The sequence below is a fragment of the Taudactylus pleione genome, unplaced genomic scaffold (assembly GCF_031769625.1).
Source record: "Taudactylus pleione unplaced genomic scaffold, aTauple2 ptg000086l, whole genome shotgun sequence".
Lineage (NCBI taxonomy): Eukaryota > Metazoa > Chordata > Amphibia > Anura > Myobatrachidae > Taudactylus > Taudactylus pleione.
Window position 1 is genome coordinate 26896219 of NW_028284488.1, and position 26185 is coordinate 26922403.

The 26185-nt window shown below is 43.8% G+C and overlaps 1 protein-coding gene across 2 annotated transcripts in view; it reads left to right on the forward strand.

The window, feature by feature from the left end:
• SEMA3E (semaphorin 3E) overlaps nucleotides 1-26185 on the forward strand; it is a 203942-nt gene that overhangs the window by 138144 nt on the left and 39613 nt on the right. The gene's annotated exons all lie outside the window — the stretch shown is intronic.

Consider the following 26185-nt stretch of genomic DNA (forward strand, 5'->3'; position numbering starts at 1 on the left):
CGATGTTGACTAACCTCGCATGCGTCGGTGTAACACTGCGCATGTGCGTACGGCAGATTGCAAGCTTATTTTGTCTCGTTCATAAAATAGCGTACAGGAAGTGACATGTCCAATGTGATTGACAGAACAGGGCGTTTTTGGGTGTTGACGGGGGTGGAGATGTAAAAACGCAGGCGTGTCGAGGCGTCTTTGGGGCGTACATACATTAGCAGATGCGAACGTAAAATGTGTTCGGACCGACTCATACGTCACTGGATGATCCTCTTTCCCTTCAAAATGCTCGCACAGCTTAGGGTCTGGATTACTCGACCACATTGGCGATGGCCTTCTCCTCCGTCCCGGCACTCCTCGATGTTGCAGCGATTAATCGCGGGTGGTCAGAACAGCAATTAGTGTTGGATTGAAAACCGGCTTGGTATGTGTTTTGAAATCAGTTTTTTGGCTTAGCACAAAAGCGTACGCAGGTGGAAATCATAGCTGCTAATGTCAGGATTACACAATCAATTTGCGTACATTTGTGGGGGTTTCTTTTGGCCTCAATTTGTTGGTTTTGGCCTATTGTAACAATAATGTCATCATGTTTTTTTTGTTTTTACCTTTTTCTTTTGGCCTGTTGAATTTGCATCGTTATGTAAAATTTTAAACGTTCCTTAAAGAGCCCTTTTTTTTAATTCATGTAAAATGTGGTTTTTGCCCGTTTTTGCCTTTTGGCCCAGGATTAAATGTAACCCATTTTGACAATAATGTGAGAATACAATTTCAGACTTTTTTGTAATTTTTATTGCTCAAACAAAAACTAAAATAAAAAACAGATTTTAGAAAAAGATTTTTTGCAGGGTTCATTCCCAAAGTTACAATAATTGGGCCAACATAAAAGATTTATGAAACGTAAAACACAAAATTAAAAACAATTCACAAGAAAGGAGAGGGAAGTTTTGTCCAGAAAGGAATATGAGCCAAGCACAGAAGGAGTGTGGGAAAAGTAGCCATTGCTGTCACCGTTTTTTCCCCCGTTTGGCAGGGGGAGGGAGGGCGCCAGACCGGGTCCGGGATGTCATCGGGCTGGCCTGTCCAGAGGCAGATGTTGTGGCCTCTGGACTAGGCACAGGGCTAGGCACATTTGGAGGATTGGCTGATGTTGTGCCAGAGGTGGAGGATCCTGATGTTCCGGCAGGAAGGGAGGTCGGCTCCACCATGTGCTGGCGAACGAGCTGCTCCAGGGCATTGGCGATGCGGATGTTGGCCCTGGTATTTTCCGCCAGGGCCTGACCAATGGTCACGTTGGCCGCAGCATTTTGCTCCAGGGCCTCAGCCACCCGTAGCAGACTGGCGTCCATCCTCTGCAGAATCTCCGTATGGAAATCCGATTTGAAATTGAGTTCTGTGAGGAGGGCCACTGCCTGCGAGGGGGATTGCCCTGGACTGGCTTCTGCAGGTTCCTCAGCCAGATGTACTGGTTCCTCCCCTGCAGAGCCAGCAGAAATTCTGCGCCCAAGGCTCCCCTCTGGAGCAGACTCATCCGCCTGTGTCTCTGTTGGAAAAATGAAAAAACACTCACATTAGAATCTACATATTGGCACAATAACATTTCAGAGTTGGTGACATCACAATATTTACCTGGGACAACATGAGGAGCCGCAAAGTCTGGCATGTCCGTATCCATGTTGGACACGCCAAACACCTCCACAGGCTGCACACACCCCTGTGCCAGCTCTTCTAAATCCGTCAACTCCAATGACACAGGGGTGGGACCCCCACCTGTCCCCCTTGCATGCCTAGCCCTGTCCGCCAGTTTTTGCTTTAGGCGATATTTGAAGTCGCCCCATCTGTGGGATAAAATTGGAACCATTATCCTTTTGTTTAAAATGGGGTTTGTTTATAGGGGGGGCAAGTGTTTACTTACCGCCATTTGACATCCCGGGCTAGACGGACATAATCACCCACCCTATTGACAGCAACGGCTACCTCTTCCCACATTCTCCACTTCTGGCTTGTACTCATATTCCTGTCTGCCTGTGGCAGGATGTCCACACACTTCTGAATCAAAACCTCCATCTCCTTTCTTGTGAAATGTGGCTGCCTTTTCTTTTTGGCAGCTTTGCCCGGAATACTGGGCCCAGCAGCCTCTTCCATGTCATCCTCCTCACCTATTTGTGTAAATATGCAGATTTCTCAACTTCACAACTTGCCCAATATTATGTTTCAAATTAATCATTGAGACAAAATGCATGAAATACTTACCGCCTGACTGTTGTCCATTGTTTCCCTGGTCTGTAGCCATGTCTGAGCTCCAAACAAGAAATACACCAGAATTTAAATGGTGTTTCGTGACGTATTTATACATGCGTCCTTATTTTGCGGCCGCATCATTGATTGTGCGTTCCTATGATCCCTCCTCAATTTGTGCGGGAAACTAAACACTATTTATGGCTTGGTGTGTCTCGAGTCGAGGTGGCGTTTTTGGATTGTTGGAGGTTACCTTGGTTGGAGTTTCTTGTTTGCAGATTTAGGATTTGGCATTGTTTGGAGTTTATTTTGTTTGCTATAGTTGCGTTTTTATTTTCCGGTCGCTTATTTTTTGGGGGTTTTTTTGGCCTCGTTTCTTGATTTGGTAAGTTTTGTGAAGTTTAACTTTAGTTCAAATTGTGTCTCCTTTTTCTTATTTTTCTAAAGTTTTTTTTCCCTAATTTCATCTCTGTTAGGTTTGTTTTTCTTTCGGCCCCAAAGACCTTTTGATCGGGAATCTTATATATTAGCTCTTGGTAAGTCCATTTTTTTACTTGTATTTGCGAACTAATTAGCGCATTTTTCTCTGTTTGTATAGTGACTTGTATTTGCGAAGTAATTAGCGCATTTTTCTCTGTTTGTATAGTGACTTGTATTTGCGAAGTAATTAGCGCATTTTTCTCGGTTTGTATAGTGACTTGTATTTGCGAAGTAATTAGCGCATTTTTCTCAGTTTGTATAGTGACTTGTATTTGTGAAGTAATTAGCGCATTTTTAAATGCTTATTCATCCTGTAAAATTGTTTGTGTTTTCCCTTTAGCATTTTTGGCTTACATTTGACCCCAATTTGACGTACTGTGTGCAATGTCGTTTTGCTCGTTGGCCAAATGTGTGTTTCGCCTATTTTATGTTTTGTCTTGCACCAAATTTACAAACATAAATGCACAGACTAAACAGTTTTTTTTTAATAATGGGAATATTTTCAGTTTGGACGTATCATGACAATACCCCGGCATGTAAGCAGCAATGGATGGTATCATCAAGCTAAGTTGTTTTAATTTTATTTTGGGGGTGGGTAAAAAGCCTTACATTCAAATCTTGCCATTTCAGGTTGATCTGGGGCGGATTGTTCTGGCCATGCTCCCGGAAGCCGACCAACCTCAATCTCGTCCCAGGCGTAGGCATCGTAGGCGTGCAAGGCCCCAGATATTTCGAACACGTGTCACCCTTTTTGGAATGCCCGATGATGAGGTTTTAAGACGCTACCGTCTTCCTGCCAAAATCATCATATACACTCTCTCATTAATAGAGAGTAATCTTGAGCGGCAAATTGACAGTCCTACAGCAATACCACCACTTACGCAATTTATGGCGGTGTTACATTTCTGTGCCTCAGGATCGTTTCAAACAACGGTGGGAATAGTGGCGGGCATCTCACAATCCTCCTTTTCCAGAATCCTGAGGGCAGTGATGGAGGCACTTTTCAAGCACCTCCATCATTTTATTAAAATGCCTTTGGATATGGGTGCCCTTAGTGTGGCCAAGGCCAATTTTTACCAAATAGCTGGCTTCCCACACATCATAGGGGTTGTGGATGGTACTCACATACCACTTCAGCCTCCAGCACGGCTGGAGGCCATATTTCGCAACCGTAAACACTATCACTCCCTGAATGTAATGGTGGTATGTGATGCCTCCCTCCAGATCCTGTCCCTGAATGCAAAATTACCAGGAAGTGCACATGACTCCTTCGTCATCCGGCAATCAGGGATATGGCACAAATTAACCAACCTATAAGCTGGTGATGCGTGGCTTCTGGGTAAGTGGAGACCTTTAGTACATAACAATGTTAAGCTTGATACACAGTGATCCTGATGTCTATTCTTTTTCACAGGAGACAGTGGCTACCCTTGCATGCCCTGGCTGCTCACTCCTTATTTGGCTCCCACACCAGGCCCACAAAGTGAGTTTAATACCGCACTTACAGCCACCAGGGAAGTGGTGGAGCACTGTATCGGCTTTTTAAAAGGCCGATTCAGATGCCTCCACCGCTCTGGTGGCGAGCTCATGTATTTGCCGGATATGGTTTCGAAAATTGTGGTCCTGTGTGGGATATTTCACAACATCGCCATAAGGAGTGGTGTCCCAATGCAGCCAGAGGATGCCTTACCTGAGGATGGCCCCCCCGAGGTTGGTCGGAGGTCAGTATGTGGGGGGGCCATACGCGATGATGTGGTGGCCAGATTTTTTAGGTAATTATTGACCAAACAACAGTGTTTATACCCAATGTGTTACGGTTTGTTTGCGTTCATCTTTTTTTAAATTAATTTTTGCCCCATCTTCTGTTTGTTTGCATAATCTTTGGCACTCCCACGATGACTACTTCCTGCTACCCTTCAAAAACCTTTATGGGGAAACTTGTGGAATATATTATGTCACCCATATTGCAATGCCATATTTGTGGAATCATGTGGGCATGGACCTTCGTCAACCAGTTCTTGATTTGTTGTGTGTTTGTTTCCTGTTTTTGGTATGTGGTGTATTTCTGATTATCACTGTGTGTTTTGTTTGTGAGTGACCACTTTGTTTTTTGATTTCTGTTGTGAATAAATTTTTTGAGAGTGTAATTTGTTTCCTTTTTGGGCACGTTAGAAGCAAGTGTAACCAAACTCACAAACGTTACATTTGCCTAAGGGGTAACCCAGTAATGAAGCAAGTTGAGCTAAAATGTAGTATGTTTTCGGGGTACAAACCAACACACCAAGGAATCCTGTACAATCAGTTGGCTTCGTAAGATCGGCCTAAGCAGCTTGCCCACCAAATAGGAACCTGTAAAATGTTGTAAACTATAATGTTGCCTACCCCAAAAAAGGAAAATGACATTGGTACTGGTAGGTGTTTCTTGTGCCTGTTTGCCTTCAAAATACAACACACAATCTGTAGTGAGAATAATTGGCAATCCTTGCTTGAAGAGTCTACTTATGTCAGTGTAAAGAATCTTTGATTTACAAAAAACGCATGAGACAGAGCGTTAGTTAAAACTGATTTATTTTTAAACAATTTGTAAAAAAAAAAAAAAAAAACTAATTCCTAAGGAGGACCGCCAGATGGTCAAGGCCCTGCAGCAGCCCGGTGACTTGCTCCCATGTACGGGCCACACACTGACAGATTTCAGCCCGACGCCTCTGTTCCTCTGTGGGTGACAAAAGTTTGGGGATTAATACATCAATAATGAAGCCACATTCAAAAACAACACAAAACAAGCAAACCAAAACTTAAAAGCTTGTTAAAAAAAACCAACATTACACGGATAAAACCCAGCACCCCAAAATGTGGTAGGCCAAAAATACAAGGGCCAAAAAAAAATGCACACAGGTGTGATATGTGTGTGGTGAAATCAGCAGGAACAGGTAAAGACAACCCCAAAAAATACAAAAAGGCGACAAAAAGCCCACAAAAAAGGGGACGACACATGATTACATACAAACAGTTTGTGGTGCCCAAAACCAAAAAAAAAAAACATACCGTTCTGCAAAACGCCAGAGCGAGAAGCCACTCCCTCTACCTCCTCGGAGGTGGCTACATTCCCCAAACCTAGGGGCAGGGTGTTGGCTGAATCCTGGGAGGGGGTATTTGGAGGAGGGGTGGTTGGAGGAGAGGGGGAATTGGGCTGGAGGGGAAGTAGCCCCGAAATCTCGGCCACAGGGTCTGGGGAGGAGGGGGTAATTGAGGAATTGGGGGTTGGCGAGAGGGGCCGTGACCGGCGTCTTGTATGCCGATGACGCCGTAGTCTTTGCTGTGCCCCTAAAAGATGTAAAAAAAAATGTGGTTAGTTTCAAAATGAATCCAAAAAAAAAAAAAAACACAAATAGGAAAACATGGCCATGCAGATATGAGTACAATGAATAAATAGGACAGACATGAAAACATGCACATGCAGATATGAGTACAATGAATAAATAGGACAGACATGAAAACATGCACATGCAGATATGAGTACAATGAATAAATAGAACATACATGAAAACATGCACACGCAGTTAGGGCCCACAAGATAAACATGAAAACCACAGTCCATAAAACTTACTTTCCGCGATCTGCATGCGAAAGCATGCCAGCAAACGGGGCGTCCGCCGGTGCAGGTCCGACCACCTGCGCTCCAGCTGGCCGATATGTCGGCGTGAGCCGAAGGAGCGCAGGCGGCGACGTACCTCCGCATATGCGGAACGCTTTCTGCTATTTGTGATGGGTGGAGGCTGCCTGGTGATCCGCTTGTCCATCACCTCCGTGAGCACCAGCAGCTCGCGCCTGGTGAATGTGGCGGCTCTCATGATGGCAATGGTGTATTTTTAAAAAATTAATTTTAATAAAGCACCAAAAAAAAATTTGATTGGCTAATGTATTTGGGAAATTAACAGGACCAATTCTATTGGTTAGTGTATGAGTCATGTGTTCGACAGGGCCAGAAATCTCTTGAGAGTTATGATAGGCTTGATGCAGTGACATGCGTAAGCAAATTTAAATAAAGAAATGAACCCCGGAAAATATGCGGGGATCCAAACAAATAGAACAATTGTTTAATTGGGGCTAACATGTATTTTGACCAATAAAAGCGAATGTTTAAGCCGTACGTATTCTGCGGGTAAACACAAAAACGGACAAGATTAAAGTTTATTGCATTGTGTTGAAAAAAAAAAAACAATTAAGCTAATTGATACATTGATTGGCATGATACGATTGAGGGAGGTAGGCAGAAAAAACGAGCAGGTAATCGGAATCGGACAGGCCCACTTCCGGTTTGTACTTGTGCGTGCGTTCCCTTCAAGCCATTTCGGGGATGTACGCTCGCTATTTGGCACGCTCGTTAGTTAGAGGAGGGGTCTGTTGAGTTTGGGGCGGATTTTTAGCTGCGCACGAAAATACGAGCGAGTGCTTGAATTTAAATATTTTTTTATGTACGCCGAACGTACGTACGCCCACTTGCGTCCGGGTCTGAATCAGGGCCATAATTATTAAAAGTGCAGGCCCCCTTCCCCCCTTCTTTTATACAAGCGTGCTCCCGAACATGTAGGTGCCAAGTGGGGGGAGACCTTGCATGTTTAGAGCCCTCACAGGTAATAATAACTAAGGGGTCGCATTATTTGAAATAGGGGAATTGTGGAAAATTGTGACCCTGAGTTTATAGAAGCCAGGATGGAAGAGAGATTCCCCATTCCTGGTCTTCATAATGATTTGTGCAGTACTAATGTGGTTCCTGGTAATAACAAATAAATATGCAAAGTTATAGCAACATTTTAAGACTCTTTTACTAAATTTTTCAAGTCCAAAAGAATAGGACCCAATGACACAAAGGGCCTAATGCTGATGTCTACGGAGTCGAGCGGATTACTGCTACTGCGCTTGCACTAGAACCCCTAAAAATGCTTATTGATCATGCATAACACAGTGTGTACTCACAGAGGCGCAGTTGCGATTGAGATGCATGCTATCAGAAATATATTGGAAATGTGCTGGGCGTTCCTGGGCGGTGACTAAGCAGATACCCGGAAATGGACCATCTTATGGGCGTGTTATGGGCTTGTCATTGGAGTGCTGCTGATGTGGTTGTGTACACATTGGCTTAATCTCTTACATTGGAGGCCAGACTCAGATTGAAAATCTGCACCTACTATAGAGCTGATGCAATTGTTGATGGTGCAACCGATAGTTTTGATTAAAGATGCACCAAGTGGTATTACTGAAAGAGGGCATCTCAGTCCTTGAGCATTCAGACGCACGCTTGTACACCAAGGGAAGGGCTGATACTAGCATTAGCATATAGTCACATGTGCAGCTAAGGCAAAAGACACTAAAGCGGTGGCAGCAGCGTGAAACTCGGAATCAGCCCCTAAGGATAATGAATAAATAATACAGGATAATAATAATAATAATAAGTGATCTATTTGAGACCTATCCCTTATGGTAAAGTCCCTTTATCTCTGTGTCCCAGGCACAAAAAAACACTGCACCAAAATCAGTTATAGAAAAACAAAATAATAATGCTAATAAAATAAAATCTTTGTTTTCTCCAAGTTTATTGAGGATTGCTTCTCATTCTTAGCAAACATGTTTCCATATATTTGAAATTGATAGTGGCAAGTAGAGGACTTCTCACAGTTGGTTCTCTTTACATTATCATACCCTATCTTTCCCATTGTATCCACTTTGAGTTTGGGCTCTATTTATCAAACTTTTTTGTACTGAAATAATGTGAAAAAGGGTGTTTTCACACCTGTTTCACATTATTTTAGTTTCACTGAAATGCATTAAAGGGCAATTGGAGTCGTTTTCATGAAAAACTAGTCCAAGTCCTTTAATTCGCATTTCTTTAGCAAGCAGATCACATTTCCCATACTTGTAATGGGAAATGTGATCTGCTTGAAATTTACTAAGGGGCAATTGTAAAAAAATACCAGGTGAGAGCCCTGCTATAACGACGCCATCTGAGGATGGTATTTAACAGGGATCCCACCGGTTCCTGGACTCCGGCTCCGCTCTGACAGGCAGAGCAGAGCTGGAAGCGAGCCCCCTGTGATCAGCTTTGTGGTCTAAAAAGACCACAATCTGATTACTGCAAAAAAAAAGAATCTAACACTTACCTACTGCCGGGAGCCCGCTGATCGGTGAGCTCTCTCCTCCGGTCAACTGGTCGCCAGGGTTCCTGCACTGTGACCTCGGTCAGCTGTGCTGTAAACCGGCATCTCAGTAGAACTAGAGGTCTCAACAAGCCTCCCCCCGATGCTGGTACTTGGAGAACCACAAGTACCATCATGCATGGCATTAAGGGCCTGCTAGTACCTGTAGTTCATCTGCAAAATAAATAGATTTGTAGCCATTGGTGTAAAGGTGTAGTCATTGAGCTGGTGACTGATTAAGAAGTAAGGTTCACAAGGGAGTTTGGGAGGTGACAACAGTGGTCAGTGGTGACTGACAAGGCAAATGAAAGAAATGAGCAGTTAAGAAAAACTGAGGACTGAAGAAAAGTAAATTTATGCAACAGGTATAGACAGGAGGAGAAAGCAGTGACAATTTGTGCAGTAATGAGAATGTCAAAGATCTGTTTAAATAAATTGAAAAAGATTACATTTGGCACAGAGTACAGAACAGACTATCATATAATGGTTCACTGTCATTTACTTATTCTAGGAGACTATAGAAAATATTGCTGAGAACTGTTTTTCTTTTATCTCTTTCAATAAATGATGCATTGATCCAAGGTCAGATGAATATAACTTTCTCTCATTTCTGTCATGTCAGTGCCTTAACTGAAGGTTGCTATGTACCTTTTTATCTCTCCAAATCAGATATCATTCCTCCTCCCAATGTGTGTCTTTTAAGGTGACCCAGAGTTAGCCTAGGTGACAGATGTGACAGTATCTGTTCTGTGTAATTTCCACTGAACATCTGAGTATATGCGAAAAAGCTACAGTACAGTAGTTCTAGATAACTGTGTTTAAAAAACAGCCTTTTTTTCTGCCAACGCTTTCACTTTTTTTATGTTTTACATACAAAATATTACACGTAGGGACTGATTCAGAGTTGTATGTAAACCTGATGGTTTACGTACAATAACGATGTTTGCCGATCGGCGCATGCGCAGAATCTATACTGTGCATGTGTTGACCTGTGTCTATGGTGTCCCCTAAGTCGCAGCATTGAGTGCCAGAGCCATTTGTGGGTGGCAACGTAGAGCGTGCCATAGCCATTCTGCCTCTTCTGATGCAGCTTCATTGGCCCCAGAAACGTGAATTTCACAGCCATTCTGAGTAACCTGATGGCCGATGTTCACACAAGTGATCTGATGGATGTGTCCTCGTATGCAGCAGCAGGCCACAAAAGCTGGCAGGAGGCGTCTATTTGTACAACACACCTCCTGCGGCATTAGCTGCTACTGCATAGTGTACAGCTTTGAATCAGGCCCATACTCCTTTATGTAAGAAAGTGTCATCATTTTATCTAGAAATTTTTACAGTCATTAGAGGGCCCATTTATCAATAATCATATTCTCAATGCGTTCTGAGCGCGATATGAGCACCCAAAATCGCTTTGTGATAATACCTCTGGCATGGTTCCTGCGATGTGCTCGGAGTGAAGTGAATGCATCAGCAGTCTCTTCACTACTCTATCAGAACTCCCGTGCATGCACAGTCTACAGACCATGCATATGCGCTGGCAATTGCCGGGGAGAACATTCTACCAGTGAATTTGCGAAGTGTAGCCTATAGTCTACAGCAGCTAAAGCTAGCTTTAGATGTGTTAGCTTCGGGGGCAAACTTGGTCAAATCTTGGTAAATCTGACAACTTTGCAACCTCCATAGAAAGCTATGGTGGTTGTGGTTACTGTTGGAAATGGAGGGACCACATCAGATATCGGAGATATCTATTGTGGTCCCTACTTCATGCATTAGGGTGATACTTAATATTTGCGTGTAGCCCTCAAAAACGGGTATTTTTTTGGGGGAATATGCCACAAATATGTAATGATAAATAGGTCCCAAAATAAGGTGGCCAAGGTATTCAGTTTGGTGTCAGTGAATCAACGCTTCTATTTGCTATGACAGACATATATTTGTTACATTAATATTGTTTATGTGCTGTTATCATTTTGATGTACAGGCCAATTTGTATTGTTTTGTTGAGTGTTGTTTTGACTTAGAAAATAAAACAAAGCTATGGACACTCATGCTTTCTTTGACAAACTGAAAAGTTTTTTTTGTCTACATTAAAATTGTTTGACACATACCTTCCTTTAAAAGCCCTATCCATAAACACCTGTTATTTGCTTCTGGAAATATATAAAAGAAAATCAGTAAATAAATAACAACTAAAAAAATAAATATAAATCCAAACATACATAAGTAAATATTTGTTAGAGATGTGCGCCGACCCTCGTGTTTTGGTTTTGGATCTGGATCTCCCCTGGTTTTGGATCTGAATCAGCTTTTGGATTTTTTTCCTTGGTGTTTTGTTTTTCGGTTTTGGTTTTGGATCTGGATTTTTTCTAAATATATTAAAACAGCTGAAATCACATAAAATGGGCCTGTTTTTGTTCCTATAGTATTATTAACCTAAATAACATTTATTTCCAGTAATTTCCAATCAATTTTGACCACCTCACAATATTAATTTTTTCATGTAGTTAAGGCCAAGAGGTAGCATCCAGCTAGCTGGCTGACTAAGCTAAGCGACACAGTGGGCGGCACTAACATGTGGCAGTTCAGCTTCCAATTTCCAACATGGATACAGTGTGTTATACAGTGTGGGTTGGATACACCAATAGTGCACTTACTGTGACAGCAGTGTCGGCAGAGCGGGGTTGCTGACGGTGTCCTCAGTACATGGAATGGCAGTGCTGCGGTGCTGACGGTGTCCTCAGTGCAGGGTACCAGCGGTGTCAGCAGAGCGGGGGTGCCAGCGGTGTCTTTAGTGCAGGTTTGTTGGCTATGTTGGCAGTGCGGGGGTTGCTGATGGTGTCCTCAGTACATGGAATGGCAGTGCTGCGGTGCTGCCAGTGTCCTCATTGAAGGGTACCGACAATGTCCGCAGTGCGGGGTGCTAGCGCTGTCTTCAGTGCAGGTTTGCTGACTGTGTCGGCAGTGCAGGGGTGTTCTCAATGCAGGGTGCCGGCGGTGTCGGCAGAGCGGGAGTGCCAGTGGTGTCCTCAGTGAATGTGTGCTGATAGTGTCGGCAGTGCTGGGGTGCTGGTGGTGTCCCCAGTGTGGGAGTGCCGGCAGTGTGGGAGTCGCTAACGGTGTCCTCAGTCCTCAGTCCTCGGTGGTGTCGGCAACGGGGGATGCTGCCAGTGGGGGTGCCGGCGGTGTCAGGCAGCGAGGGATGGTGGGTGCCATCTTCTTTTGCTTCCTGTGTGCATATTAAATGGGCTTAACGCTGATTGATTGAGAGCCGTGACAGACGGCTCTCTCAGCCAATCAGCGTTAAGCCCGCTCAATACAAAACCTCACGACCCAACAGCAGCATCGCAAGGTTTTGTCTCGGGTGAAGGATCTGGGGCAGGTAGGGAGATCCAAGCTTGGTTCAGATCGCCCTGGATCCCCAAAATTCGGGTGGGTTCGGTTCTCTGAGAACCGAACCCGCTCATCCCTAATATTTATTGAGGATTTATGCCAAAAATATTTGTCAATATCATGTCTTTTTAGTATTCTCAATATCAGATGCTGAGCATTGTATTTATTCATAGGGCATAGTTTCCATTGAATTTTAGTGTTACTATTTGATTTTGCACTAAATGATTTTACAGGTAATTTCCATATTTAATATAATGAAATGATTTATGACATGTTCATTATTATTGTTATACTTTATATGGCACCACAAGTGTTCTGCAGCGCCTTACAAATAAGCCAACAAAAAAACAGTGACTTACAGTACAAAACAATGCAGGACAAGGACATGGTTTATAAAGATTGCTGCATTACAGATCATAACATTCGAATAAGCAGCAGAGCATCAGCAAACAAGTGTTAAGGTGCATATCCACTAGGCGATTAAAATGAGCGATTGAACGATAACGACATCCTTATTGTTCAGTCGCTCATTAATTGTTCACAAATCGGGAATTAAAATGTTGAAAACGACCAGCGCTGCGTGCTCCCTCTGGTCGTTTTTGACATCAATCAAAGCCCGAACATGCCGGTCAATCTGCTGTTCGGGGATGAGGGAGGGTGCATGCACTGAATGACATATCGTTCAGTGTAGGCACTTACAGGATGAGGAACGACTGTACTCTTACAATGTTGTAACCGTACTGTCGTTCCTCTATCAGCAAGTGGATACGCACCTTTAGGTGCCCTTTTGGGGAGTTAGGAGTAGACGACTGTATGAATAAAGGAAGGAGAAGCACATGATGCTTCATGCTGCCATGAACTCAAGCAATATATTTGTATTTTATGCATCTTGTATGTTGCTATTTGAAAAAAACTTGCAAGCAGCTGTAGTTGTACAATAGGATTTCATAAATATGTTAGAACACATATATAATATCAAAGCTGTCAGTATCATGCCAACTGTTTAAGCAGGAAAGTACTAGCAGAAAATTACAGTATCCAATGTCAGAAACCTGACTCAGCATACCAAATTCTTTTAGCAAAGAATTCAAACAAAGTATTTAATTACAGTAGGTATTAAGGACGGTGAAAATAAAAAAAAATATAGGTACAAACCTTAATCCTTCTAAAAAGAATGTTATCTAATTCATTAAGAAAATGATAGCAAGATTATATGTATGGATCCCAATTTAACTGCATACACTAAACAAAAACCATTGAAGACATTCCAGGTGTCTTCAGGTAATATAATAAGTCATAAATCTGATGCAAGTCAGGGTACCACCAATAGCATACATTCCATACCCCCAAATGGCACTGTAGCACTTTACCCTTACAAAACCACTGCCATGATTTTACACAGTAGTTTCCACTATGCAGTTATGATGAGGAAAAAGAGAACTGCATCAACAATATATGGGGTATAGAGGGGGAAGGGATTAGAACATTTCTAAAGTGACAGAAAAACACTATGGGTGGAATTCAATTGTTTTTTGGTGCCCGCCACTAGATGGCACCCACCAGCAACAATTCAATTGTTCTGCCGTTTGGGCGCCCATAGCCGTGGCTGCACACATTTCTGCTTGCAGCCTCCTGAGGTGGCAAGCAGAAATGTAAGATTGATCCATGGTTTGGGTGCCCAATCTGTAGTTTAGGCGACCTAACACGACTTAGACAGGTTTAGCTGCTTTTTGCTTGGCTAAACCTGGTGCTTTTGGGCACATAAAAAGTAACAGGCGCCCTATCAGAGTAGCATTGAATTGCTCTGATCGGCGTCCATTAATTTGGGAGCCCCAAAAAATAATTGAATTCCCCAGTATAAGTGAAAAATACAGATTTTGTTTACATGTGAAAAAACATAAACAAGAATAATAAATGTCAAATTCCAATAAATACTGAAATCCATAAACACAGAAATCCAGCAACCCTAAGTATGCATCATGTGAAATAAAAATAATATACCGGTAGCAAGACTATAGAATGAAAAAGTATAAATGTAGATAAGATATCAGCTACACTTCTGGTATCTAATTTGTAGAAATTATTGCATCACATATCTTTCAAATGAATGTAAAAGGCTGTAACAAAATGTTATGCTCCTTCTAATGGCTGGTAGGGGTTGGGTTCGGGATCATGGCAATCAGGATGCCGGCAGTCAGAATACCGACAGCGGTATCCCGATAGGCAGAATCCTGCCACCTGAACCCTAACCCACCTTTATAGCAGCCTAACCTGAACCCCCTATCCCTCCCCGCAGTCTAACCCTATCCCTCTGCTTTGTGCCTAAACCTAAACTTAGCCCCCCCAACACTATTACTTACCATCTGGACTCTAGCACCAGGATTCCGACTGCTGGCAGGATTCTGGTGCCAGTATTCTGAGCGCCCAGCATCCTGACTGCTGGGATCTTATCTACATCCCGCTGGTAGTATAGGCATGGAGCATTCAATGCTAGGTGCAAGCTGACCATAGTAATATGCCCAAATCTTTATTCAGGTGCAAAAATGAGATTTAGATACATGTTTGAAATGGGATGCGGTCAAAATGGCGACGTCTGACTAAATCCCGGCGTCTAATTCCCGATGCGGGACTAAAAACAGGCATCGAAAACCCGACGCCCATCTAGATCCCATTGCCGGAGGTAAACTATGCACTGTTAGTGCTTAGCCGTGGGGGGGAGGGTTAGGTTTAGGCAACCCCGTGGGGGACTTAGGGTTAGGCACCACCCCAGCCGGGTTAGGTTTAGGGAGTGAGGAGGGGGGGTTAGGGTTAGGCACAATCGGGGGGAGGTTAGGGACCAACCTGGGAGGGTTAGGTTTATGGTACGGGTAAGGGGGTTTAAGTTTAGGCACCCCCTGTGGGAGGCTATGGTTAGGCACCACCGAGGGGGAGGTTAGGGTTAGGCACCACTAAGGGAGGGTAATGGTTAAAGGGGGGAGTGGGGAGGGTTAGGGTACTTACCAGCCTCAGTCATCATCTTCAGCATTTGAGCTTGCGGCATTGGTAGTAAGTCAGATGGCTTCCCGGACATCGGCATTTCATATACAACCCTTTGAAATGTATGTGCACATGATTCAGCATAATTAAAACATTCCAATATACAAGAATTACCTAAACACAAAAACTTATTTTAAGATATTTCAATAATAGTGAAACAATAATTGTGTTTAGTATTGCTTCAGTGCAGTTCAACTTCTAATTTGTGAATTGGAAAACTGTAGATGTGTAGTTTATGCTGCTTTGTGCAAATTGATACTGTATACTGTATGTAAGTACCAGATGCTTATACTGGTAATTCCAGTATGCATCTATGTAGATACTGTACGTGGGCTTGTTGTTTATGAGTGCAGTGTCAGACTGGGACATAAAGGGCACACCAGGAAATACAATGGTAATGGGCCTAAGCTTAAGGGGTATGGCCAGCCACCACAGAGGGACTTGGCCAACCATTAGAAAGGACATGCAAAAAACAGGGCCCCTTTATAAAAGAGGGGGCAGGGGTGTGTCAGGACCACCCACTTTGATTAGCAGGATGGCTAATCTTGGTATAGTTTCCATAGAAACAAAGCAAGCACCCAAGTTCATCCTTGATCCTGCTCTACCAAGTTACTGACTTCTAGAGGAGGAGGTGGGACCCACAGGCTTTGAGGTCCACCAGGAATTTCCCCCTGTACACCTGTGGGCCAGTCCAACCCTGTATGTATGCGAGAGCAAAACAAATATGTCACCTCAAAGTGATGCCTGCTCTTACTGTCGTGCAGATTCCAAAATTAATTAATTGGAACCCTGTTTATTTCTCCAAAAATACTGCTCACTGGGGCCTCATTTCAAATATGTTTTTGTGTTTAGATAGCTCTTCTCAATTGTGCATGGGAATGAATGAACTGCACCTCCACAGTTTTCCAGTTCACAAATTACAGATATGTCCACATACTGTACATCTTACTTCCTTTTGTATTAAACAGCCCTTCTAGTCGCTCCATGCCATATTTTCCTGTGACTTTTTACCTTCAAATGCATCTTGGGACATACATCTTAGCAGCTTCTGCTGATTAATATGATATGCGCCATGCCTATATTCTATGTGCGACTGCGGGTGTATCTGCATGCAAAATGCTACATTACAGTGTCAGTGGCTGTGACACTGTAATGTAGCATTTTGAATGCAGATACGCTGCATGCGCTTTGACTCTTTGATAAACCTTCAAAGCAGAGTGAAACGCATCAGGGACTACCTGTTCTAATTGTGACTGGGATGCTACTAATGTCCTCTTGTTGATACGTTATAATCCGGAGACGCTATCTTCAGTCGGAACCTGGTAATATATTTTGATTGGATACATTAGGGCTTGTAGCGGCAGGTCAACATGGCAACATCTAGCCTGGGCTCCTACAGTGCCGCTAAACTGGGACCATCTGCCTCATGGCAACTCAGTGGTGAGAGCTGGGGCTATTCTTACATGCAAGGATCGTGAGTATATGTGATCTGAAAGACTCCTTTGAGATAACAAATAGGAAGCACAGCCAGCGGAATGTCTTCCCAGTCCCTGATAATATTCGGAGACAAGAGACTGTTTCACAGCAGGTGCCCCTAAACCTCACATCACCTCATTACATGTGTAGCAGATGACATAATAAACTTTGTTGCTAGTCCGTTAACACTAAAAGACTGTATCCATAAATGAATGAACGCAGCAAGGATCGTTCCATCTTATAAATTAAATTTACCTAACTCTGGGATTTATCATTTTTCAGTGTATTCTGATTTTCTCACTTCTGTCGACACAATTTAGATTAGCATTTCCAAGTATATGGAAATGATGTTAGTAAACATTTTACTGTTTTTTATTGCTGTGTATTTTATATTTATACGGGCACTTGCTATATTATTTGAGTATATATATTGATATAAAGTATCTTAAATACATCTATGGTGTTTTGAGTTATTTTCTGCCATCATAAGAAGTGATAAGCGCAACTCTGTTTTGTTCTGCTTCGCTTTGCGAATAAGATGCATTTGCAGGTAAAAAGTCGCAGAAAAAGGTGTTTTCAGCTACCGAGTTGCACGGCGCTCACCATGTTATGTTTAACGCAGCTTGTAGCATGTGTGGAGTCTGGACACATCTGTACCTTTGCTGAGAACTGCTCTGAGGCCACACTAAGCAACTTTATTGTTTCATTATTAATGAGATATCTTTTTTATCATTTAAAAACTCAGAGCTTGAGTGGCTGTTTTTCATTTGATTTAATTTCCTTATTGCGTATTCATAGAAGATATGTCAATGTCAAAATAGTTAAAATCTCTAAGGTTATAACCTTATCCAATAGATATTATCATCATATATTTGTAATCCCTCTTCAGCTCAAATGATCAACATATGGGAACAGACTGATTCAACAAGTGAGATATAATGAGTCAACCTGATTTAAAAGTTTCCAGACATCCCACTTTATTTTTGAAAAAGAAGTTGTTAAAATAATAATTTTGCATTTTGTGATACAAATAACTTTATAGAACATTTATTCACACCTTTTTAATGGAATTTAATGAAAAGTTATCAAGTAATATTATCAAGAGTTCATTACATTTCTGGCCAGTGTAATTTGGGTTCCTAATGAAGTATATACTTTAGTATCTTTTATTTTCTTTTTTATATGTTTTTGTTTTGTTTATTATCTTTAAATTTGCTCCTGATTTTACAAATATTGGCAAATCTTGTGTTCACTATTGTCAATACTGAATATATGCTGACAAACCCCCTGGATTCTTACCAGCTGAAATGAATATAGATTGTTAGCAAATGTATATAGTTATTCAACTTTCTCACGGATTGCCAATCTCTACACACCATAATACCAGTTAGGTCAATTCACTGTAAGTGGTAGATTAGTCTTACTCTTCACAACCTGAAAAAACATGTCAGTACCATTTTTGCCGCTGTGATATTCAATACAGTACACTTTCCATGGATAATTGCTGCATTTTCATAATGCACATTTATGTACAACACTGTTAGTGCAATCAGGAGAAGATCATCACTACAGTATTATTATTATTATCATTCATTTATATGGCGCCACAAGTGTTCCACAGCGCCTTACAAAGTACATAACCAAAAAAGTGACTTACAGTACAATACAATACAGTAACCAGTGTCATCATTACTAGGGCAGCAGCTGCCATAGGGTCAGTACATGAGGTTGCCTATTAGTTGCCACACCCCATGTAGCTGGCAATTATGGAACTCATTCTAAGGTGGACGCAGTCCGGGTCACTGCTGTGTCTTCGGTAGCAGCAGATCTGAGAATTTGTGCTAATGCTGCAGGGGCCATCTTTTGTAAAAAGACACTCAATGACTTCTTCTTTGATCCTCTACCTGTGCCCGAAAACCCAGCAATGGATCTACATCGGATGGACCATCGGGCATCTGAGCAACCCTAAGATTGCTCAGAATGCCGCCCAACACCTAAGGTGTCGGGGCCAGAGAATCTGCTACAGCACAGCTGCTGCACTGGAAAAAAAAATCGCCCATTTGCAGCCGAATCGGCAGTGCATCCAGGTTTGAATCATGCCCTGCTCTCCCTGCAGTGTCCATGAAATGAAAAGTACTGTGAGATGCACTTTCCAACTCACAGTGTCTGTGGCTCCAGAGATGATTAAAATGATTGGGACCCCTGGGCGGCACTTTTATGCAATTACCACAAGACCTTGGTCATAGACCCCAAAATGTTATTATACTTCTCCTCTGAGTTTGAAGGTATAAAGTTTACAGCTAATTAGAGGGCTGCAGCAGGGGTATGATTTCTCTTCTCACTTTCCATCCCTATTTTAAACCAAGAGAAGACCTTGAGGAGCCACCAAATACTCCATTGGGTCTATTTTCAGCACTAAATCTAACCAGTGCAACTGGGTTAAATAATAAGTGGGTCAGCAATTACTATTAACTATATTTTGCCTTCATCTAGTAGTTATGCTATGTATAGGAGGCCTTCTTCAGCTCTCTGTTAACAGATTCCACCCGGCATCAGTATTATGAATAAAATGGTTACAATACTCACTTAGGTGTAAATTTACTAAGATTTGTGTTGAACCGAGATTGCAAACTCGGGTGAAAATATCTGTTTTTACACGAAAATTTACTATTGTTAAAATCGGTGTTATTTCATTTATGGGGGGTGAATTCGACCGTGTTGATCTCGCAAATTTGCCCCTTTTTTTTTACTAGAAATTAATACACCATTGACTCAATTCAGAAGTACTTTTCATTCACTTCAGAATAACACGGAAATTTATCATTATTCGTTTGTTCTATTCGGCCGTTATTGCAGGTAAATAGGGGAGTAAATAGAAGTTGCAAATAGACCACCTCCTGAGCTGCGAGTTTCCCTGAAACATACACAGATAGCGTGATTTGTGTATGTTTCAGCATGGAAACAGTGTATAAATGGTTAAAAAAAAATACAAAAAAAACATAAGGTTCCCCCAAAAGACTTAACTAGTCCCGGGCTGCTCACCCAGTCCTGGTTCCTAAAAATTTTGGGAAAAATGTGTAGGGTCCCCCCGTATTTTAGGAACCAGCACCTGGCTGCTGAGCCAGTCCTAGTTTTAAAAAAAGGGAGGAAAAATTTGCATAGGGGCCCCCCTATATTTAAAACCGGCACCGGACACAAATCCAGCTGGGGTGTAATGCCACAGCCATGGGACCCTATCACCGGGTCTCTCCAGCTAAAGCATTCGCACCCCAAGCCGCTCAACCCAAGCCTGGGATCTCAGGGCAGGTGCGGACCCCCCCAATAAAGGAGTCCCCTCTCTCCCGAGCACCCCAGGATTAGTCTGAAGCCCGAGGCTCTTCCCACATCCCTGTGGTTACGGGATAATTGTAGTATAAAAATAGATAAACAATTGTATTTTACAGTAGAACTACAGGTGGCAGAAAGTCTGCTCTTTGGCACTTGTGGAACTACAAGTGTCAGCAGGTGGCCGGAACTGTACCCCCGCTGTAAAATAAATAGTTAAATAACCACAACACTCACACACCATCTAGAGTACAACTTTATTACATACACCTACAACTTTATTACATACACCTACCTCACTCACACATACTTACCTGCTGCCAGTTGATCTGTCCCCTTCTCTATGTAGAAATTAGGGGTGTGCACAGGCCACTTTTCGTGTTTTGTGTTTTGGTTTTGGATCTGGATCTTTCTTCGTGTTTTGGATCTGGATTGGTTTTGCCAAAACCACCCTTCCGTGTTTTGGGTTCTGGGTTTTGTGTTTTGGATCTGTATTTTTTTTTAAAAAAGCATAAAAACAGCTAAAATCACAGAATTTGTAGGTTTTTCTGCTCCTATGCTATTATTAACCTCAATAACCTTAATTTCCACTCATTTCCAGTCTATTCTGAACACCTCACACCTCACAATAGTGTTTTTATGTCCAAAAGGTTGCACCGAGGTAGCTGGATGACTATGCTAAGCGACACGAGTGGGCGGCACAAACACGTGACCCATCTAGGAGTGACACTGCAGTGGCAGACAGGATGGCAGTTAGAAAAACTAGGCCCCAAACTGTACATAATGCAAAGAAAAAAAAGAGGTGCAAGATGGAATTGTCCTTGGGCCCTCCCACCCACCCTTATGTTGTATAAACAGGACATGCACACTTTAACAAATCAATCATTTCAGTGCCAGGGTCTGCCACACAACTGTGGCTGAAATGATTGGTTCGTTTGGGCCCCCACAAAACAAGCTGGCAATTAATCTGTCCCTGCACAAACTGGCTCTACGGAGGCAAGATGTCATCCTCATCCTCCTCATCCACCGATTCCTCACCCTCTTCAGTGTGTACATCCTCATCCTCACAAAGTATTAACTCGTCCCCACTTGAATCCACCACCACAGGTCCCTCTGTACCTTCTGGAGGCTGGTCTCCCTGGAAGAGCTGATAATTCATTTTGATGAACATCATCTTCTCCACATTCTGTGGAAGCAACCTCCTACGCCTTTCGTTGACAAGGTTCCCGGCTGCACTAAACACTCTTTCGGAGTACACACTGGAGGGGGGCAACTCAGGTAAAATAGAGCCAGTTTGTACAGGGGCCTCCAAATTGCCTCTTTTTCCTGCCAGTACAGGTATGGACTGTCTGACATGCCTACTTGGATGCTGTCACCGATGTAATCCTCCACCATTCTGTCAATGGTGACAGTATCATATGCAGTGACAGTAGACATGTCAGAAATTGTTGCCAGGTCCTTCAGTCCCGACCAGATGTCCAAACTTGGTCCTGCCTGCCCTGCATCACCGCCAGCGGGTTGCTTAGGATACCTAAGTTTTTTCCTGGCAGCCCCAGTTGCGGGAGAAAATGAAGAAGGAGCCGTTGATGTGTCACGTTCCACTTCAGCTGACAGTGTGTTCACCAGCAGGTCTTTGCACCTCTGCAGGCTTGTGTCGGCCGGAAAGAGAGACACCAGATAGGCTTTAAACCTAGGATCGAGCATGGTGGCCAAAATGTAGTGGTCTGATTTCAACAGATTGACCACCCTGGAATCCTGGCAAAGCGAATGAAGGGCTTCATCCACAAGTCCCACATGCCGAGCGGAATCGCTCCGTCTTAGCTCCTCCTTCACTTTCTCCAGCTGCTTCTGCAAAAGCCTGATGAGGGGAATGACCTGACTCAAGCTGGCAGTGTCTGAACTGACTTCACGTGTGGCAAGTTCGAAGGGCTGGAGAACCTTGCACAACACGGAAATCATTCTCCACTGCGCTTGAGTCAGGTGCATACCCCCTCCTTTGCCTATGTCATAGGTGGATGTATAGGCTTGTATGGCCTTTTGCTGCTCCTCCATCCTCTGAAGCATATAGAGGGTTGAGTTCCACCGCGTCACAACCTCTTGCTTCAGGTGATGGCGGGGCAGGTTCAAGAGTGTTTGCTGGCGCTCCAGTCTTCGGCACGCAGTCGTGAATGGCGAAAGTGGCCAGAAATTTTTCGGGCCACCCAAAGCGTCTCCTGCACGCCCCTGTCACTTTTCAGAAAATTCTGCACCACCAAGTTTATTGTGTGAGCAAAACATGGGACGTGCTGGAATTTGCCCAGATGTAATGCCCGCACAATATTGGTGGCGTTGTCAGATATCACAAATCCCCAGGAGAGTCTAAGTGGGGTAAGCCACTGGGCGATGATTTCCCTCAGTTTCTCTAAGAGGTTGTCGGTGGTGTGCCTCTTACTGAAACCGGTGATACACAGCATAGCCTGCCTTGTAACGAGCTGGCGTTTCTGAGATGCTGCTACTGGTGACGCTGCTGCTGTTGCTGCGTAAGGTGATACATCTACCCAGTGGGCTGTCACAGTCATATAGTCCTTAGTCTGCCCTGATCCACTTGTCCACATGTCCGTGGTTCAGTGGACATTGTGTACAATGGCATTTTTCAGGACACTGAGGACACTTTTTCTGACGTTTCTGTACAGTCTCGGTATCGCCTGCCTAGTGAAGTGGAATCTAGACGGGATTTGGAACCGGGGACACACTACCTCCATCAATTGTCTAAATCCCACTGCACTAATGGCGGATACCGGACGCACGTCTAACACCAACATAGCAGTCAAGGCCTCAGTTATATGTTTTGCTTCAGGATGACTGCTGTCGTACTTCATCCTCCTCGCTAAGGACTGTTGGAGGGTCAATTGTTTAGTAAAAGTAGTGGTGTTCCTACTTCCTCTCTGGGATGATGAACGACTCCCAGCAGCAGCAACAGCAGCAGCGGCAGCAGTAGGCGTAGCAATGCAGGATCCTCCGGAGGAATCCCGCATAGGAGAGTCAGTCATGCCAGTGACATGGCCTGCAGGACTACTTCCGATCCTGATTAAGGAGGAAATTGACGAGGAGGGAGTTGACGATGTGGTTTGCAGGCGCTTGGATACAACAGGACAACGGGATTTAGGTGTCCCTGGACTGCTTACGGTCTTAGCCAAAGTTTCTGAACTTGACAGTAACTTTTTATGAACGCGCTGCAGGTGCCATATAAGGGAGGATGTTCCTAGGTGGTTGACGTACCTACCCCTACTTATTTCACCTTTACATATGGTACATATGGCAAGACAGTTGTTGTCCGGATTTGAATAGAAATATTGCCAGACCAAAGAGGTGGAATGTTTGGTCTTCTGCCCAGGCATGACCGTGATGGGCTTTTTCATCCCACGGACAACAACTGTCTCCCCCGGAGCCTGATTTAAACAAACCACATCACCATCAGAATCCTCCTCGCCAACTTCCTCCTCAACGCCAGCTACACCAGTATCCTCATCCTGTTGTACTTCAACAGTGACATCTTCAATTTGCATATCAGCAAGTGGACTGTGGGTGCTCCTTTCAGCACTTGCAGGGGGCGTGCAAATGGTGGAAAGAGCCACCTCTTCCCGTCCAGTGCTGGGAAGGTCAGGCATCGCAACCACCACCACACTTGGACTCTCCTTGGGGATTTGTGATATCTTCTTAGAAAGCACAGTTCTTCGCTGTGCTTTTGCCAGCTTAACTCTTTTGATTTTTTTAGTGGGAGGAGGGCTTCCATCGTCATGTGAAGCTGAACCACTAGTCATGAACATACTAGGGATCGACCTTAGCCGTTCCTTGCCACTCCGTGTCGTAAATGGCATATTGGCAAGTTTACGTTTCTCTTCAGCTGATTTAAATGTCTTTTTCAAGGTCATTTTCCTGAACTTTGCCATTTGGGATTGTATGTGCCCTCTACTATGACATTGGGCATCGGCCTTGGCAGACGACGTTGATGGCATGTTATCGTCTATGTCATGACTAGTGGCAGCAGCTTCAGCACTAGGAGGAAGTGGTTCTTGATCTTTCTCTATTTTATTTTTATCGGAGAAAGTTTGGTCCTCCATTTATGTTATATCGATTTGATATATACGTGCGGCTAAACACAGAAAATATTTTTTTTTTTGGTTTGGACTGGAGTGTACTTTCGGGGGTTACAGCACCCTTAACGGTCAAGCCAGCCGGCCCTTTACTTATGACACAGGCGCACGCTTGGCACTACTTTGTTGATGCACGTGCGGCTACTGCGCACACAATTTACAAACACAGAAAATAATTATTTTTTTGGTTTGGACTGGGGTGTACTTTCGGGGGTTACAGCACCCTTTAACGGTCAAGCCAGCCGGCCCTTTACTTATGACACAGGCGCACGCTTGGCACTACTTTGTTGATGCACGTGCGGCTACTGCGCACACAATTCACAAACACAGAAAAAATTTTTTTCTTGGTTTGGACTGGAGTGTACTTTCGGGGGTTACAGCACCCTTTAACGGTCAAGCCAGCCGGTCCTTTACTTATGACACAGGCGCACGCTTGGCACTACTTTGTTGATGCACGTGCGGCTACTGCGCACACAATTCACAAACACAGAAAATTATTTTTTTTTTGGTTTGGACTGGAGTGTATATTTGGGGGTTACAGCACCCTTAACGGTTAAGCCAGCCGGCCCTTTACTTATGACACAGGCGCACGCTTGGCACTACTTTGTTGATGCACGTGCGGCTACTGCGCACACAATTCACAAACACAGAAAATAATTTTTTTTTTGGTTTGGACTGGAGTGTACTTTCGGGGGTTACAGCACCCTTAACGGTCAAGCCAGCCGGCCCTTTACTTATGACACAGGCGCACGCTTGGCACTACTTTGTTGATGCACGTGCGGCTACTGCGCACACAATTCACAAACACAGAAAATAATTTTTTTTTTGGTTTGGACTGGAGTGTACTTTGGGGGTTACAGCACCCTTTAACGGTCAAGCCAGCTGGCCCTTTACTTATGACACAGGCGCACGCTTGGCACTACTTTGTTGATGCACGTGCGGCTACTGTGCACACAATTCACAAACACAGAAAATATATTATTTTTTTAGCACTTGGGGGGAGCACCCCTGATGGACAGAGCACCCCCTGGACAACACTACAGCACCCCTTTAGGACTGGGACACTGCACAGGACTTTGGAGTGGACACAGCCCCTATGGAGAACTGACTGCACAACACAGTCCAGCCAGCCCCTATGGACTTTGAAGTAGTGGACACAGCCCCTATTAACAACAGCAGCACAGCACAACACAGCCAGCCCCTATGGACTTTGAAGTAGTGGACAACAGCAGCACTACACTACACTACACTACACAGCCCTAACTCCCACCCTCCCTCTTCACTGTCCACAGCCGAGTGAGAAAATGGCGCCGACGCGGGTACCTTATATAGGATCCAAAACCCGCGAGACTCGGAAGGCGGGATGATGACGTTTTGCCTCGATTTCAGATCCGAGTCAGGGAAAAGTCGAGCATGACTCGGATCGGACTCGGATCGGGGGGGCTCGGGGGGGTTCGGATTTCAGAAATCCGAACCCGCTCACCCCTAGTAGAAATCAAAAGGAAGTACCTGGAAAAAAAATGCTATATCCTTGCGCTGGTCTCCGTAGCATCCCCGGACTTGGCAAAAAAAAAAAAAAGTGACCCGATCCATGCCGGACAAGTATTGGTATATGTCTTGTCACATTTACCAATACTTCGCAAATGACAGGAGCCTCTTCGGGAAATCCCGTGGCCCGCTAACCAATCAGAGGCCACTTTACATGTAGTGGCCGCTCATTGGTTGTAACCCATGTGTGTTATAGCCAATGAGCGGCCACTACATGTAAAGCATTGTAAAGTACAATAGTCTATTTTTACACTACTATTACCCCCGTACCTACAGCCCAGGGGTGCGGGAAAAAGCCCCAGGCTTCAGACTAAGCCTGGGGCGCTCGAGAAAGGGGAGACCCTACTCGCTTTTTCCTCACTATTTTTAGGAACCAGG